Raw genomic sequence first — 12,271 nt, 5'->3', positions numbered from 1 at the left:
CTTCTAACATCCGGAAATGCAGGATAATAAATTTGTGATGTATTATGACACTAAATTTGTGGTACAATTTTGTGGCAGCAGCAAAAGGAAATTAATAGAGATGTCTTCGAATCAGGAATTACTGTTTTTTTTAATTTAAATTTAATTTTTAACAAATTTATTGAGATACAATTTACATACCATACCATTTACTCATTTAAAGTGCACATTTCAAGTTGGGTTTGGTATATCCACAGACATGTACAGCTACTGCCAAAGTGAATTTTAGAACACTTTTATCACCTCACAAAGAAACCACATATCCTTTTTCTAGCACCCTCCATCTTACTTTTCCTTCGCCACCCCTAAGCAATTACTAATCTTTCCTGTCTCTATTCATTTCCCTATCATAGGTTTTTATGTGTAAGGAATTACTATAGTTTGCATATTTGGCTCTCCAAACCTTATGTTAAAATTTGATCCCCAGTGTTGGAGAGGGAGCTTAGTGAGAGGTGTTTAGGTCATGGGGGTGGATTCCTCATGAATGGCTTGATGCTATCGTCCTTGTACTTGTGATAATAAGCAAGTTCTCATTCTATTAGCTCCCATGAGATCATATTCCTACCCTCCCCTAACCCCCACCTATTCTCCCTAGCCCAGAGCGGCTTGAGAAAAAGAGCCCTGCACCTTTCCCCTCTCTTGCTTCTTCTATCACCATGCGATCTCTGTATGTTAGAAGTCAGATATGTATCTCACTACCAGGAGTAGAAGCCACCTGAGGTACTCACCAGAAGCCAAGGAAATCAGGCTGATGTGGATGATCCTTGCACATCAGTCTGAAGGATTATCTCTAGTATTTCCTGTAAGTCTGATATGCTAACAACGTCTTAATTTCACCTTGATTTTTGAAGGAGATTTTATAAAGGAGATTTTCTAGGAGATTCTCTATAATTCTGGAGAGATAGTCATTTTCTTTCAATTCTTTGAAGATAACACCCCACAGTAGTCTTATGTTGTTCAAGATTTCTAATGAGAAGTCAGCTGCCAATCTTATTGAAAAAACTTGTTTCTATTAAATTATTGTCCTTTGCTGCATTCAATATTTTTCTCCCTGTTTTAGACTTTTTCAGTTTGACTGTGGTGTGTCTTGATGTGGTTCTCTTTCAGTTTATACTATTTTGAATTTCCTGGGCTATTTGGACCAATAGATTAGTGTTTTTCATCAGACTTAGCAAGATTTCTGCCATTATTTCTTCAAATACTTAATCGGCCCCTTTTCTTTATTTTCTCCTTCTGTGTGTCCATTATGCATATGTTGGTATTCTTGATGGTGTCCCACTGGTTTCCGATGTGCTCTTTTTTATCTTTACTCTTTTTGTTTCTTTTTGTTCATCAGGTAGATTTGCTGATTCTTTCTTTTGTCGCTCAAATATGTTGTTGAGCTCCTCTAGTCCATTTTTAATTTCAGTTATTGTATTTCCCAGCTCCAGAGTCTTTATTTGATTGTATTAAAATAATTTCTCTCTATTGATATTCTCTGAGGAGACATTTTGTCATACTTTCCTTTAATTCTGTAAACATGATTTCCTGAAGTCTTTGAAGGTAGTTACATTAGCTGATTAAAAGCCTTTGTCTACTAAGTCCAAAATCTAATTATCCCTTAGTGCTATTTTCTAGTGTCTTTTTATACCCATTAGTATGTGATATATTTTTGTTTCTTTCCCTGTCTTATAATTTTTTATTCAAAAATGAAAATTTTAAGTATATATTTTGTCAACTCTGGTATCTTATTCTTATGTCCCCAAGATTTGTGATCGTTGGCTTTGCTCTTGTGGTTATGCTATTGTTTTTTGTTCATGCTTATTTGTTTAGCACTCTCCTAGACTGTTTCTCTAAATTATATATTCTCTCTAGTGTATGGCCTCTGGTATTTCTGCCAGATTTGTTATAAGTACTAATTTTTATTTCAAGCCTGGATTCCTAGTGATCACACCTAGGTCATTGTAAATTTAGTGGTCAGCCAGTGATTGGCCAGATTTCCTTAAATGCCTTTCCCAAATGACTTCTACCCTTTGTCAAGAGAATCTGTGTGAGAAAATATGTCTTCACACTTTAGGGAGCTTTCAAAAAGGCTTTAGCTTTCACTTCCTGCTTTTACAGGGTGGCAAGGTCAGTCAGAGTTGAGTGACTTGTGTTTTTCCCTCTTCTGGGCATGTCCATATTGTCATACATACATGCATCATTTTAAATCCCTTGGAATGTTTTGGAGCTTTTCCTGTGGTCATTTAATTCTCCAGGATTTGCTTTTCAATTCTCATTCAGGTACTTATTTGCCTCAATCGATATCACAGCCTTAGATAGCTGAGATGTTGCCAGCAGTTTATGAATTTTTTTTTTTTTTGCAATGTCCTAGGTTAGGCATAGCATTTTTTTTCTCTCTAGGCTGAGCTGTGAGTCAAATACCCACCCTACTCTGAGAACAGAGATTTCTAAGGGAGCTGTAAGTTCAGATAAATTATTGACTGTTCTCTGGGGATTGTGCACTAACAGAACTCCAAAAGTAGTTAGGGCTCTCCATTGTCGGAAATACCATTCAGTTTTGACTCCTGCACCACTGAACTGGAGGGGGAGGGTGGAAATAACCTCAAGTAAAAATGTTACGGCCTCTGTTGTTTTATTGCAGTTCAATAGTTTCTCTTTTATAGGCAATTTTTTGGGTTGCTCTGTGGATTTGATTAATTTTTAGAGTACTGAAATGGTTTATTTTCATTGGTTTTGCAATAAAAATGGTTGTTTATTAGGTTGCTTTCGTTGTACAGTCTTGTAGTGCATAATGATGTTTTGGTCAACAACAGATCACATATACAACAGTGGTCACATAACATTTTAATGAAGCTCAAAAATTCCTATTGCTCAGTGACACTGTAGCCATCCTAATATCATAGTGCAATGCATTACTCAGGTGTTTGTGGTGATGCTAGTATAAATAAACCTACTGTGCAGCCAGTCATATTAAAATGATAGCACATACTATTATGTGCAGTACATAATACTTGATAATAATAAAAACAGTTACTGGCTTATGTATTTAACATACTTTTACTGTTATTTTAGAGTGTACTTCTTTCACTTATTAAAAAAGTATACTGTAAAGCAGTATGCTGTGCTATGCAGGCAGCAACCTCTTACATCTTGCGTTTACTGTCTCTTAATTGCATCATTTTCTATTGTGCTTGATTTAAATCTCTTGTTATTTTGTTCATCATGGCCCTTAAGTGTCGAAAATCCACTGCTAATGTTGCCAGTAAGAGCCATGGTTGAGAGCTTGACCAGGAAGCAAAATTAAAAGTGATTAAGGGCCGGGCGCAGTGGCTCACGCCTGTAATCCCAGCACTTCAGGAGGCCGAGGTGGGCGGATCAACTGAGGTCAGGAGTTCGAGACCAGCCTGGTCAACATGGTGAAATCCTGTCTCTGCTAAAAATACAAAATTAGCCAGTCATGGTGGTGCACACCGGTAATCCTAGCTACTCAGGAGGCTGAGGCAGGAGAATCGCTTGAACCCAGGAGGCGGAAGGTTCAGTGAGCCAAGTTCGCTCCATCGAACTCCAGCCTGGGTGACAAGAGCGAAACTCCATCTCAAAAATAAATAAATAAATAAAAGTGATTAAGAGCTCCAAAGATGAAAACTCAGTGATAGTTATTGCCAGTCACACATATCCCATTCCACCATGATCTATATGATCTTGAAGAACAAGAAGAAACTGATGGAAGCTATTAAAGGATCTGCTTCATTGAAAGCAATAATACAAAAATGATGAAGAATCCCCAAGAAAATTGGCAGTGAAGGGTTTAGCAGAAGGCTTTGAAGACCTCAGCAAGATTTTTTAAAAGGTTATATGGACCCCCAACAACAAAAGGTTTTCATTAATAGACAGGAATGCTTCTGGTGCATTAAGCAAATCTGTGATGGAACAATGAAATAAACCAAACAACTAACCATGGGCATATTTCTGACAATAGTGATATATCCTGAAGAAGAACGCTCAGGCATGTCCTTCACAAGGTATTTCAGAAGAAGGCATTGTTATCATAGGAGATGACAGCTCTATGCATGTTATTGCCCCCTGAAGACCCTCCAGGGGGACAAGATGTAGAGTTGGAAGACAATGACACTGATGATCCTGACCTTGTGTAGGCGTAGCCTCATGTGTGTGTCTGTGGCTTAGTTTTTACACAAAAAGTTTTAAAAGTAAGTAAATAAATAAATTTAAAATAGAAAGCTAAATGTGGTGGCATGCACCTGTGGTCCCAGCTATTTGGGAGGCTGAGGCTGGAAGCTATCTTGAGCCCAGGAGTTTGAGGCCAGCCTAGGCAATATAGTGAAACCCTGTCTGTTAAAATAAACAAGCAAACAAATAAATAAAAATAGATAAAAGCTTACAGAATAAGGATATAAAAAAGAAAATATTTTTGTGCAGCCATGCAATGTGTTTATGTTTTAAGTGTTATTTAAAAACAAAGGTTAAAAAATTTAAAAGTTTATAAAGTAAAAACATTACAGAAAGTTAAATTTAATTGATCATTGAAGAAAGAAAAATATTTTTAAAATAAGTTTAATGTAGCCTAAGTGTACAGTGTTTTTAAAGTCCACAGTAGTATACAGTAATATCCTGGGCCTTCACATTAACTCATGAGTAATTCACTGACTCACCCTGTGATGGTTAATAATGAGTGTCAACTTGATTGGATTGAGAGATACAAAGTATTAATCCTGGGTGTGTCTGCGTGGGTGTTGCCAAAAGAGATTAACATTTGAGTCAGTGGGCTGGGGAAGACAGATCCACCCTTAATCTGGTGGGCAGAATCTAATCAGCTGCCATAGAATATAAAGCAGGCAGAAAAATGAGAAAAGGGGAGACTGGCCTAGCCTCCCAGCCTACATCTTTCTCCCATGCTGGATGCTTTCTGTCCTCGAACATCGGAATCCAAGTTCTTCAGTTTTGGGACTCGGACTGGCTCTCCTTGCTCCTCAGCTTGCATACAACCTATTGTTGGATCTTGTGACCCTGCAAGTTAATACTTAATAAATTCCCATATATATGATATATCATATATTACAGATATAGCTATATATCATATCATATAGAATATATCTGTATATCTATATCATATCATATATAGATATATGTGACATATATATCATATCATATCTATCTATCCTATCCTATTAGTTCTGTCCCTCTAAGAGAGCCCTGACTAATACACACCCCAAGCAACTTTCAGTCCTGCAAACTCCATTGATGGTATGTGCACCATACAGGTGTTACATTTTTAAATTTTTCATGCCACATTTTACTGCACCTTTTCTGAGTATAGATATATTTAGATACACAAATACTTACTCTTGTTTTACAATTGCCTGCAGTATTCAGGACAGTAACATGTATACAGGTTTTGTAGCCTAGGAGAAATTGGCTATACAATATACCCTAGGTGTGTAGTAGGCTATACCACCTAGGTTCCTGTAAGTACACTCTATGATGTATCCCTGTCATTGAGTGATGCTTGACCGTGTTTACAGTGTTTTAGAGGGAGAGCAAGTTAACCAAGTTTCTCATTCTTCCGGGTCTGAGATTCTACCCCTTACTGTTTTATTGTGTTTTATAATATTTCTTATAATTTAATTTAAGGCCCACCTAGATAATCTAGAATAATCTCTCCACATCAAGATCCTTAACCAATCACATATGCAAAGACTCTTGCCAACTAAGGTAACAAGTCACAAATTCTCAATATATTTCTTCTGTTCCTCCTTCTGATATTTCTCTTTTCTTAACTGAATACTTTTAAAATTCTACCTTGATTTACTTACAGTACCTTTCTATATATTACTTTGTTTATCTTAGCAGTTGTTCCAAGTATGACAATATACCTCTATAATTTAGTATGGTCTACTGGTATTGTCTCTACCTCTTATTCTGGAACTTTGATGTTAGATCTTTTGCTATTGCACCACAGGACTGTAAGGCTAATTTCATTTTTTTCCAGTCTATTTTTTTAACTCTTGCTCATAATGGATAAATTCTATTACTCTTTCTTCAAGTTTCTTGATTCTTTTCTCTTTTCTTTTTAATCTACTGTTGAGCTAATGTAGTCAATTTTTATCTCAGTTAATGTACTTTTTAATTCTGTAAATTATATTTGGCTCTATTTTATTTCTTTCGCTCCTTTGCCAAGATTATATATTTTTTCCATTAGTTCCAACAATATTTATAATTGATCATTGGAGTATTTTTATAAATTCTGCTTTGTAATATTTGCCAGATCATTGCAATATTTAAATAATTTGCATTTTGACCTCTGTTGTTTTTTCAGGTTGTAATTTTCCGTTTTTTGGGGTATGATGAGTAATTTTCTATTGTAGCCTAGGCATATGAGACTTCAGATTCTATTTAAATCTTCTATTTTACTAGGGATTCATCTTATTTTAGTGTGCAAGTCTGGCCTCCTCTTTTGAGCTGTGTTTCCAATAACAATTTACTATCCCCAGCCCTTGCAGTGCTATTTTGGTTTACTTTGTGTAGCACTTGTGAGGCATTCTGAAATAGTGTGATTTTCTACACTGTAGTCTAGTTCTCAAACCTTTCTGTGTGTTGATACTAGTCACATTAAGGTGTGAGTCATTCTAGGGTCTTTTCAGTACTTCCTCTGCAGATATAAAGAATCCCTGTCTCCAACTTCCTTCTCTTTGATATCCTTCCTTTACCCTCTATTTGGGAGGGAGATGGGCACCTTTTGATAGAACTTGGAAATGGGTGCAAGTCTAGACTCACTACTTGGTCTTTTGTTATAATGTACCAACATGGAAGTGGAATTTTAGGTCATCTGACATGGCTTGTTGGGGAGTATTAGTAAATACTTTCACTGGGCCCTCACTGATGCTGCCAGTGGGGGAGACAATTACCTCCTAAGGGTACTCAATGCCATCTTATTTGGCTGTTTTATTTATTCTACTGGCTTTTGCTCATAAATTATTTTATTCTATGTAATTTTGCAATTTTTTCATATGGTGTTCATATTTATTGGTGCTTTAAATATAAGAATTATTTGATAATTATAATTAAGGGTTTTAGAATTTGACTTAAATATTTCTTAATCCCTTCTTGCTCCTTTAATAAATAAAATGTATTTTTTAAAGAAATTGTCTATCACTTTCTTTTGTTCTCACTGGGAAGGTTGGTTAATGTACTGAGAATGCCATATAGCTGATAATTGAGTCTTGTTTTTATTAAAAATCAGACTAAGTTAGAGTCTGCTCAGGAAATTTACTGGAATTTAACTTGCCTTTTGTTCAGAGAACGAAATCTAGAGTTGATAAATATCTTGTTTTGCTTCTTAAAATCATTAGTCTGTCAAGATTAATTGAATCCAATAACTCCCCCCTTGATTTATATTGTTTTGTGTAGCTGTTAATTGTCAGATTATGTAGAAGGCAGAATAGCAGTCCTCCAAAGATATCAACATCCTAATCCTGAGAATTTGTGACTGGCTACCTTACTTGTCAAAAGAGATGTTGCATATGTGATTAGGTTAAGGATCTTGATATGGGGAGATTATTCTATATTATCTAGGTGGGCCTTAAAGCCAATTACAAGGAGTCTTGAAAGATAAAAGAGGGAGGCAGAAGAGTCAAAGAAGGAGATACTATGATGGAAATATAGATCAGAATGCAATTGCTAGCTTTGGAGATGGTGGAAGAGAGCATGAGCCAAGGACTACAGGTGGACCCTAGAAGCAGGAAAAGGCAAGAAAGTAGATTATTTCTTTGAGACTGCAGAAAGTGACGCAGCCCTGTTAACACCTTGACTTTAACCCAGGCCTGGTTTCTGACCTCTGGAACTGTGTGATAAGAAATTTGTGCTATTTTAAGGTACTAAGTTTATGTTCATTTTTTACTGCAGTCACAGGAAACTAGCATTGAGGAGTAATTATTGCTTGAAATTGTGTTTAAAGCGTGATGACTTAGTGTTTTCTATAACTCTCTTAAATGACTAAAAATACCTGTTTTGATAAAAATGTACAAGTCAAAAGTATTGCATTCTCACTATGATATAAACCTCTTGGGTCTTAATTGCCCTTTTATCTTGGTAATATTTATAACTTAAAAAACAAAACTAAAAGTAAAACATACAAAAAACTCAAAATTCTACTCCAGTTCACAAGTACCTTTTTCTCAACCCAGTTGCAGAGGTAGGTCAAATCATTCACTCAAACATAGATTTTGGTTAGGGGCCTTAACATTAAGAGAATATCAATTCTAACTTCTAATTATTAAGCAGTAGCTAAGAGCATGGGTTCTGTAGTCAGAGTGTCTGATGTTTTCTCAAATACACCTTTGGAATTAAGTGGAAATGTTACAGTAGGTAGTTAGTCAGGCATGAGCAGGGCAGGAGAGGATCCTCCCTACACTCCCACCAGGAAAGTCAGGTGACCATCTGGTGATGGTCGGGCGGTTTTTAACTGACTCTCTAAAATAATAATTGGTCACAACAAGCACCAGGGGAAGGCAGCCTCCCTATAGACAGGAAACATCTGTAACTGGTAATTGGCACCTTTCAGGAGTTGGGCAAGTAAGCTCAAGCATGCACACTAAAAGACAAAATGGCAGAGTATGACCTTCCGGGGCCGTTCTACCGGAAAAGAAAAGAAAGCCTCAGGTGGGCATGCATACAACTTCTTAAACACACGCCCCACGTGAGCAACTTGAAGGGTAAGTGTAGTGTTTGATCTTTTGACTTGAGGTCTTATATGTTGGCATACTTTCGGGGTCTTTTGTCCAGGCTTCCACACATGCAGGTTTCCCACCCTAAGGGAACAATCATGGAAAAAGAGACATGAGACCCTGGAAGTATGCCAACATATAAAATCCCAAGTCGAAAGGTCAAACACCACGATTGTCCTCCAAGTCAACCACTTGGGTCTCTTCCAAATGTACTTTCCTTTCTTGCTTGCTCTAAAGTTTTTAATAAGCTTCTGCTACTGTTCTGAAACTTGCCTCCATTTCTTTTTCTGCCTTATGCCCCCTCAGTTGAATTCTTTTTTCTGAGGAGGCAAGAATTGAGATTGCTACAGACCCGTACAAATTTGCCGCTGGTCATGTGGATATTCTCCACCACTAACATATTGGTACCATGTGACTTGGATACCTTCTACCCTTAACATATTTGATGCTATTTGGCTTGGATTGTTCCCTAGTGGTAAGAGATCTCTATGCCTCACCTTCGTCAGCTGGAGGCATTTGACCCCCGTGTGTTGTTTACTTCTCCCCTTTCTCTCTCTCCTGCTTACTAACCATCCCCCAGAACAATTCCTCTTGGACATAAGTAACTCTGTTCCCCGCAGCTAATTTCTCAGCTCACCATGATGGGTTGCTCGTGGAGGTGGGAAGGACTTAGGGTCCATACTAAGTAGATCTGAGGCACTGATGACCATTCTGGAAAGGAGGCTCAAAAGGGTGGTGAGGCTAAGGTCTAAAACCATGCAATGTCTTGGTGTTTCCTCTGTTTTTTGACTAAAATTAGCTCTTTTCCAAAACCCTGCATGGCCCAGTGGCCCATTCTCCCGTTTTCTCTATGTGTGTTCTGAAATAGCCTTGTGCACCTGCCGGACCATCTGCCTCAGGGGCAAGTCCACCTCTTTGCTTTCACTTTGCATGCCACATGACTTCTTAAACACACACTCCCTATGACTCTCTGCGTTTCTGTGGCAGCAAAGATATGGGCTCCCTAACAGATATCCCCTGAGATTTTTACTTGTTTTTACCAGCTCAGATAGCCTCCAACTCTTCTTCTGTCTGCTGGCGTATGGCCGGGACAGACACTAATTGGAACTCTAGCTCTGCCAGCTCCTTATAATTTACCATATGCTTTTCATTTCTGTTATGCCCTGGAGCCAAGTTTTTGGTGGCTTTTAAAAGTAGTTTGTTCACCTGCATAGGGCTTCACTCTGAACCTTTAAGGATCCCATCTACTTTCTTTTGGTTTTTCTGAGTAAGCACCACTTTGGGAGGAGGGGGAATTTTTCCTTTATTTGCAAGTTCTTATGCCAGCCCCAAGCCTTCCAGAGGTTACTATTTTCTGCCCAGAGGGTGAATAAACATTGCCCTTTTGCATCCAAGGGCCGCTATTTTCATGAGCATATGAAGGCTTTCTATGAGTATTCCTCTTGTTTCCTTCCACCTCCTCCTATAGCCTCCATTTCTCTAATTACCTCCACACCCTTCTCAAGATGCATCAAGACCTTCAAAGTAATATTCTAAGGGAGGGGGAGAGAAGTCCACCCCCTTGCAGTAATTAACTGAAAAGCAGAGTTATAAGAAAAGAGATAATCATTTTATTACTAAAATGCTTTGAGTGAGAGTCACTATAAGGTGATGGAAACAAGGATATAGGCTAGCCCAAGGCAGAAGACACAAGTGATCCATAGGACAGAGACGAAGGGTTGTCCCAGGCTAACAGATTACCATTGAAACAGAAATGAAAGGTTATGGGGTACAAGGTAATGTTACGGGGTCTTTGGGGTGTTACTTTTCCGGCCAGAAACCTCCGTGGCTGGTGGCGCCTTTGCCCAAGTTTTGCTCGCGCCCACTGGGCTCATTCTGCCTACCTGATATGGCAGGCTGCACTCATCTCATGCTACCAGCCTGGATCCCACACTTTCAAGGGAGACTGCGAATCAGGTGTGGAGCAGCGAGGAGTGTGTGAGCAAGTATGGGGTCCAGCCACTGCCCAGTCAGACACTCCGGCTACTGCTGTGGGGTGGGCAGCTCCAGGTGCCGACACGAGTGTTGGCTGTCTGCGAGGCTGTGGCTGGACCAGGTGCACCACAGGCAGCTTCCTAGGCTGGCACCAGGGAATGCTGTGGTGCCCAGAAACTTGCAGACACCAGGAACTGCAGGGACCCAAAGAGGGAGTCACAGCCCTGGCTTGGGGAGCTCCCAGGTCTGGGCTCCCCAAAGGGCCACAACTTTTCTCTTCTCTTCTCTCTCAATGTGGTGAGCAAGGGCATGTGTCAGCCCTGTTTGTGTTACTGCTCTTTTAGCCTCATCATTCAGCGGGTCCTGAGTTCTTGTCCTGTGACCAGGAAGAATGAAGTTTGCAGACAAGTAGAAGGTGAGCAAGATGAAAAGGGGCTTTATTGAGCGGTAGAACAGCTCAGAGGAGACCTGCAGTAGATAGCTCCTTTCTACAGCCAGGGTGTCCCGATGAGTGTTCAGCTCCTAGCAGAGAGGAGAGCCTAGAGTAGGAAGCTCCTCTCTGCAGACCAGTCATCTCATTGAGTGTTCAACTCCCTGGAGTGGAAAGCTCCTTTCTGCAGGCAGGTCATCCCACTATCTCCCCATTGTCTCTCCATCTTCTCTTCAAGTGTGGCTGAGTCTGAGGCCTCCCATGGGCAGCCATGGGAGGACCCAGGGAAAAGCACCACAAATTCCCCCTCTGGTCCGTGGGACTGGTGCCCTGGCACCCAGGCTTTAGGTCCTCTTTGGCTTGAAGGTGGGGCTTCAGAAGGGACCCACCCCCTTCTGCCCAAAAGCCTGTCTGCCTCATGCCGCTGTTCAATGTGCCCAGGCTGTTCATGCCAAGGGGCACCTGCAGGCCAGCACTGGGCAGTCCTCAGCACCCCGTCGGCCTCCCTCCCATGCCTGTTGACACTCAATGTCTGGAGGGGACCGAGGTGGCAGGAGGTTGGCCTGTCAGCGCTTCCTCAAGCGTGTGCACACCCAGCGAGGCTGCAACAGCACTCTGGCTCAGCCCCGACCTTGTTCCAAGATTGGAGCAGATGTTGACAGCAGGGAAAAGCCAGGCAGTGGAAGCAGGCATCCTCAATCCTGTGGGGGCAGAGGGGCCTTCCCAGGTTTCCGAGAGTGCAGAGATGCTTGGGTCCACAGCCATGGCAGGGTGGCTGCAGCTGCACTCATGGAGCTCCTGCCCCACCAACTTGGAATGGCGGGGCTCTCACTTGTCCCTAGCTCCTGCTGGTTCTTTGGAGCATGCAGCCCTGGTCATGCCCCTTCACAGCCTGGGACAGGAGCTCCAGGTTATTAGTGGGCCCAGGCTGGCATCCGGGGCAGGGGTAATGTCACCATGAGCTCCTACCACGTCCCCAGTATTCAGGAGTGGCTTGGAGCTATCCCTCACCTGGCTCATGGTTCTGCACTCCCTGGTTCTGCCCAGGGAGTGCCTCTAGAAGTGAATCGCAGGCCCTGGTCCCAGCGGTCAGGAGTGTCAGGAT

The sequence above is a fragment of the Hylobates moloch genome, unplaced genomic scaffold, assembly GCF_009828535.3.
Source record: "Hylobates moloch isolate HMO894 unplaced genomic scaffold, HMol_V3 SCAFFOLD_7, whole genome shotgun sequence".
NCBI lineage: Eukaryota > Metazoa > Chordata > Mammalia > Primates > Hylobatidae > Hylobates > Hylobates moloch.
Note: the sequence above shows the minus strand (reverse complement) of the source record.